This window comes from Mastomys coucha, unplaced genomic scaffold, assembly GCF_008632895.1.
Source record: "Mastomys coucha isolate ucsf_1 unplaced genomic scaffold, UCSF_Mcou_1 pScaffold12, whole genome shotgun sequence".
Taxonomy (NCBI): domain Eukaryota; kingdom Metazoa; phylum Chordata; class Mammalia; order Rodentia; family Muridae; genus Mastomys; species Mastomys coucha.
In genome coordinates, this window is record NW_022196894.1 from 58,529,090 (window position 1) to 58,535,788 (window position 6,699).

General features: G+C 38.0%; 1 long non-coding RNA gene across 1 annotated transcript in view; it reads right to left on the bottom strand.

The window, feature by feature from the left end:
* LOC116086037 overlaps positions 1–5,859 on the bottom strand; it is a 38,756-nt gene extending 32,897 nt beyond the window's left edge. Inside the window, exon 1 of the long non-coding RNA XR_004116791.1 lies at positions 5,723–5,859. This is a non-coding gene — a long non-coding RNA (uncharacterized LOC116086037). The remainder of the gene's footprint in view (positions 1–5,722) is intronic.
* Positions 5,860–6,699: the final 840 nt, after the last annotated feature.

The following is a 6,699-nucleotide window of genomic DNA, read 5'->3' on the forward strand; positions in this document are numbered from 1 at the left end:
TAAAGTCCTCTTCTTCAAACTTGATACAAGAGCTACAAATGTCAAGCAAAGCATTCAGTCTCAGTCTTAGTTGTTCTCTTACAAGCCACCTCCCTAGTTAATTGGCTTTGTCTCTCTTCTGTATATAAATACTTTTGAAATACATAAGCTGTTCTGAAAACCATAGTATAGTGTAAAAACATGAAATAAACAATGCTACTAATAGAGAGGCTGAGAGAGGAGAAGCAAGATTTCAAGACCCTTATGTTGTACACAGCAAGACACTGTCATAAACAAGCTGAAAGTGTATATAAATTGTACTATATTGGACCTATTTCTCCAATTACCAAATTAGAGAGACCACTGGATGACAATCAACAAATTTCTAATTCCTCATACTTTTGGATTTCAATCAATTAGGATATGTTGGTAATATGTCCTATTAAGATATTAAGAAAAGGTAATTGTTTCTTCCTGTTGCTTTTGTTGTAAAGGTGGAATTAGATTTGTGTGGATTTGTTGAAGATTACCTTCTTGCTTCTTCTAGGGTGTAATTTTTCTCCTCATGTTGATGTTTTCCATCTATTATCCTTTGTAGGGCTGTATTTGTGGAAAGATATTGTGTAAATTTTGTTTTGTCATAGAATATCTTGTTTTCTTCATCTATGGTAATTGAGAGTTTTGCTGGGTATAGTAGCATGAGCTGGCATTTGTGTTCTTGTAGGGTCTGTATGACATCTGCCCAGGATCTTCTAGCTTTCATAGACTCTGGTGTGAAGTCTGGTGTAATTCTGGTAGGCCTGTCTTTATATGTTAATTCCTTTTGTTCCCTTACTGCTTTAAAAATTCTTCCTTTGTTTAGTGCATTTGGTGTTTTGATTATTGTGTGATGGGAGGAATTTCTTTTCTGGTCCAGTCCATTTGGAGTTCTGTAGGCTTCTTGTATGTTCATGGGCATCTCTTTCTTTAGGTTAAGGAAGTTTTCTTCTATAATTTTGTTGAAGATATTTACTAGCCCATTATATTGGGAGTCTTTACTCTCTTCTGTACCTATTATCCTTAGGTTTGGTCTTCTTGTTGCATCCTGGATTTCCTGGATGTTTTGGGTTAGGAGCTTTTTGCTTTTTGCATTTTCTTTGACTGTTGTGTCAATGTTTTCTATGGTGTCTTCTGCCCCTGAGATTCTCTCTTCTATCTCTTGTATTCTGTTGGTGATGCTTGCATCTACAACTCCTGATTTCTTTCCTAGGTTTTCTGTATCCAGTGTTGTCTCTCTTTCTGATTTCTTTATTGATTCTATTTCCATTTTTAGATTCTGGATGTTTTTGCTCATTTCCTTGACCTGTTTGATTGTGTTTTCCTGTAGTTCTTTAAGGCGTTTTTGTGTTTCCTCTTTAAGAGCTTCTAGTTCTTTACCTGTGTTCTCCTGTATTTCTTTGAGGGTACTATTTATGTCTTTCTTAAAGTTCTGTATCATCATCATGAGAAGTGATTTTAGATCTGAATCTTGCTTTTCCAGTGTGATGGTGTGTCCAGGACTTGCTATAGTGGGAGAATTGTGTTCTGATGATTACAAGTAACCTTGGTTTGTGTTGTTTATTTTCTTATGCTTGCCATCCCCCCAACACCACCATCTGGCTATCTCTAATGCTACCTGCCCTTGTTAAATCTGATTGGAGTCTGTCCTTCCTGTGATCCTGGTTGTGTCATAACTCCTCAGAGTCAAGCTGTCTCTGTGATCCTGTGATTCTGGGATCCTGTGACCCTGGGCTTTTTAGAGCACCTGGGAGTGCAGCAGCTTCCTTTGGGTGTTTTGGGACTATCTGCAGAGCCTGGTCCAAGGTCTGCTCAGAAACCAGCCCAGACAGACCAGAAGGAACCTGAGCCACTCTGCTGGCAGTTTCCTGTGTGCCTGGTCCTGCTGGTCCCAGTTACTCCCGGTGTTGGGACAGATGTTGGGTCCTCCTCACCTCTGATCCTGAGAGTGTCAGGATCAGGATGCCTGAGAGTGGAGCTTCTTCTGGGTGGTGAGGGACTGGCTGCAGAGCTTTCGCCCAAGGTCTGCTCAGGACACCAGCCCAGAAAGACCAGAAGCATAATCTTCCTTTTTTTTTTACCATATTATTCTATTATGATTAAACTTGCTGTGTCTCTAAGTAGACACATGTTGATCCACTCCATCATCCACTAAAAAAAGGACACTGCAATGAACTTCAAATACCCTTAGTACTCTTGCTCAAAGACTTCATTTAATACTGTATTTTCTGGGATTTAAAAATGGTCAAAGTTAGGTCAGAATCAAACTCTATGCACTATTTTTACATGTTTTCATTGCAGATTAATTCATAATTGTTCACCTTTATTTTCTTCCCTTAGCTAGATTAGCATACTTCTTCCCTGAACTCTTGCTGTATGAAGGTGAAAGACAGATTTCAAATGACTCCCATAACATTCTTATTATTTTCATATTTATTAATTGTCTATAAGGCGGGGAGAAAACAATGCAACTTGCTATTGGTCTTTTCCAGATTAACATTGATAAAGCCCAATATTCACAGCTCAGAATCACAAAAGCAGTATATCAATAATCATTCAATTCTCATAAATACTGCATACTATACTTATCCACAGCTTACATTTTCAGAATAAAAATTTATCATTTTAAGAATGCATGGCTCATTCATACTTACCATAAATAGTTTTATTTATGATCTAGACAAAGGCCTCTGAGAATAAAAACATAGACAATTTGTGTAATTTGTAGCTAATGTTTTCTGTGTATATTTAAAATTTACTGTGTAATATAAAAAGAATCTGGTTATTATAAAATTTAATAGATAGAACCTTAAGTTTAGAAAAAGACATTTTATACAGTTCAATTTGAGATCAGTATATAAGAAAACACCTTAGCAAATTAGAATAGGATTAGAAATCTTTGTCAATACAGAAATAGAAAAGCATTTGGACTAAGTCAGTTTGTAAGTATAGAGTGCTCAGAAAAAGGGACCTATCATGAATGCCCTCTGAAAAAAACAATAAGCAGCTGAAAGAGTCAGATGCAAATATTTGCATCCAACCAATAGACAGAAGCTGCTGATCCATGTGATTGAATTAGGGGAAAGCTGGAAAAAGATGAGGAGGAGGGTAATCCTATAGGAGGACCAGCAGTCTCAATTAACCTGGACCCCTGAGACTTTTCGGATACTGGAACACCAACCTGGCAGCACACACAGCTGATATGAGGCTCCTAATACACATACAGCAGAGGACAGCTGTGTCTGCATTTAGTCAGAGATTATGCACCAAACCCTCAAGTGACTGGAGGCCCCAGGGAGTTTAGAGGTCTGGTGTGGTTGGGGTGATGGGTAGGCACATCCTCTTGAAAATAGGAAGTTGGAGAGGAGATATGGAATGTGGAATAGTTTGAGGATAGACCTGGAGAGTAATAGAATCTGGAGTTTAAAGCAAACCAAAAACCAACCAACCGACCGACCAACCAACCAACCAACCAACCAACTAAATAAATGAATAAATAAATAAATAAATAAATAAATGAGAATATCCACCAGTGACATGATCCCTATGCTTATGATTCAAGTCCATTCTAGAGAGCTCAGTGATTGGTTTAAATTGCAACACCCACAAACACAGGCACATACTTCTCCTAGTCATCCCTAAAACTTCTCATTAGTTAGCCTTAATCTCTGATACCCTAAACAAAGTTTATTAACCATGACTTTCACTTAAAAAAATACGATTCAACAAATGGTATATTATTCTTGATAAATTCCAAAACTCTCGGGTCTACATGTCTTTATGTATTTTGTTATGTTTTGGTAAAATGTTTTGTTCTCAATCCTTCTTTAAAATGTAAAAAACAGTTAAAACATCCACATATTATCTGTATATTCAAGTTCTATGGGTTGATATTCAATATTAATGTTTATCTTTTTAAGATAGACAAAATAGATTTGAAGAGTAATTTAACTGTTAAAATAACTATGGCATATATATACTTTTGTTTTATTAGTTTGTTTAGTGTTTCATGATATTTGATTATTATCAACCCTCCATCCCAACTTTTCCCCAATTCACCTCCCTTCTCTACATATTTTTGAAATTATAACTTCATAGCTAATTTAGTGCTACCTAAAATTACTGAATCCAGTGGTTTTCACTGGACTGTAGACAACATTATAGGATTTATATTTAAAGAAAGCTATCACTCTATCCATAGCAGCCAATAATTTTTGACTGTTAATTGACATACGTATGATTACCTACCCAACTCCTCTCTGCTTGCTGGTATTTAGTATGGTGTGGGCTTGCTTAAATATCATATATGATTTCACAATTAGTGTGCATTAATTTTTGCTGTTGCCCTGCTATGTTCATAAGATAAAATATCCCTGTAGTAAATCACTGCCTCAGGTCCTTAAAATCTTTCCACCTCCTATTCCCAAATGATCCCTGATCTTAGGAAGGGAGTTAATAACATATATTTTCCTTCTATGACTGAGCATTCTTTAGTCTTTTACTCCATGCACTTTTGATAGGTGTAAGTCACTGTGTTGTTGATCACAGTCTACAACAGTTTGAAACTTTTCGGGTGAATGATAAACAATTGCTTAACCTATGAGTACAACAATAAATTATTAGGAGCTGGTTAAAAATTATGTCCATTAACAGTCTAAGATTAACATGTTCTCCTTTAGGATAACTCATTCATAAGTTCTTAGCCAGATAATAATCCAAACTACAAAAGTACAACATAGATTTGATCAGACAATAATACTTCATGATGTTTGGGACACTATTGAGTAAAAAGTATTAGTCAATGGTGAGTATAAAGACATAATCATTTCAAGCTAGTTATTAGTTTTAGCTCAATGGGCACATACCTTGGCATAATTGATGATTACTTTTCTTATCAAGTATCTTGCATAACACTTTCCATCACTGTAGCTGCTAGCCACTGGAAATTAAGCTTTGGAGTCTAGAAGAACTTCATTTTTGCCATTCACTATCACTTAAGCATGCTTGTGTTCATCAATAGGGTCTTACCATCAAATTCTGGTATGTACCCAAGAACATTTGCAATAATCCATGATGTTTGGTGATCTATGGGCCTCATTGGCTAACAGCTTCAAAAGAAGCAATTCATATTTGACTCTGAACTTTTTGTTTGTTAGTTTGTAGTGGTAAGTCAGAGCATTGATTCCCTCTTATGGAGTTATTCCAATTTTACTCTTTTGTTTGTACAGTGTGTGTGGGTGTCTGTGTGTGTGTAGGGAGGAATGAGAGAAAGAGAGAGAGAGAGACAGAGAGAGAAACAGAGAGACAGAGACAGAGAGAAACAGAGAGAGACAGAGACAGACAGACACAGAGACAGTTAGAAACAGAGACACAAAGACAGAGAGAGAGATTTCTTCAGTAGTAGGATTTATTGAACTTCAGTAGGTCTCCCATGTTCCTTCATCTTCCATGACCCTCACAGTTTCTGGTCTCATTTTAATTCTGACTAGTGTTAGGGGTGAGCTTCCTTCATCTCATGGGATGTGTCTAAGGCTTGTCCAGTCAGTTGGCCCTTCCTGCAAATTCTGCTCCATCTTTTCACCCTGGCTATCTTGTTGGCAGGAGAATTTATGGGTCTAAATTTTGTGGCTGGATTGGTGTCCTGGATTACAGGAGATGCCCCATTCAGGCTTCATAACCCATTGCTAGAAGTCCTAGTTAGAGTTACCTTCATAAATGTCTAGGAGTTTCCATTGATGTAGCTTTCTTCCTTGTCCCAGAGATGCCTCCCTCCCCAATTCAGTTGTCCTGCCAGTACTTTCTCACTCCACTCTCCCTTTACTTTATGTCTCCTGTTCCCATCCCTACCCCTACCTAATCCAATTCATTCCCTCCATCTATGATGTCTATAATGTTAGCATTCTGTCTAAAATCTACCTCACAATTAACTGGCAACAGCCAGGTATGTTACCTAGTGTATTAGTCAGGGTTCTCTAGAGTCACAGAACTTATGGGTAGTGTCTATATAGTAAGGGAATTTGTTAATGACTTACAGTCTGTGGTCCAACTCCCCAACAATGGTCAGCAGTATCTGTGAATGGAAGTCCAAGGATCTAACAGTTGCTCAGTCCCACAAGGCAAGCAGGTGAAGAAGAGAGAGTAAATCTTCCTTATTCCAATGTCTTTATAAGTCTCCAGCAGAAGGTCCAGATTAAGGGTATGTGCTACCACAGCTGGATCTGGGACTTGCTTTGTCCCAGATAACCTTGAACTCAGAGAACTCCATATATTAATCTTCTGGGATTCATATCCACGATGCCTCAAGATCCAGGTCAGAAATTGTATTTCCAAGCCTCCTGATTAGGATCTCAGATGAGCCTTCCAATTCTGGATTGTAGTTCATTCCAGATAGAGTCAAGTTGACAAACCAGGAATAGCCACTACATCTGGTAACAGCCAGGAAAGGCCTGACACACTATAAAGTGGCTGCTTTCCCCCTCTTCTCTCTCTCTCTCTTGTTCTCTTGCTCTCTTGTTTTCTCTTGCCCTTTTCGGCTCTTCCCTTTCTCCCTCCCTATTCCCTCCCCCATTTCTCCATGTGGTCATGGCCAGCCTTCTTCTCTTCTCTTCTCTTCTCTTCTCTTCTCTTCTCTTCTCTTCTCTTCTCTTCTCTTCTCCTTTTTCCCCTCCCCTCCCCTCCCCTCCC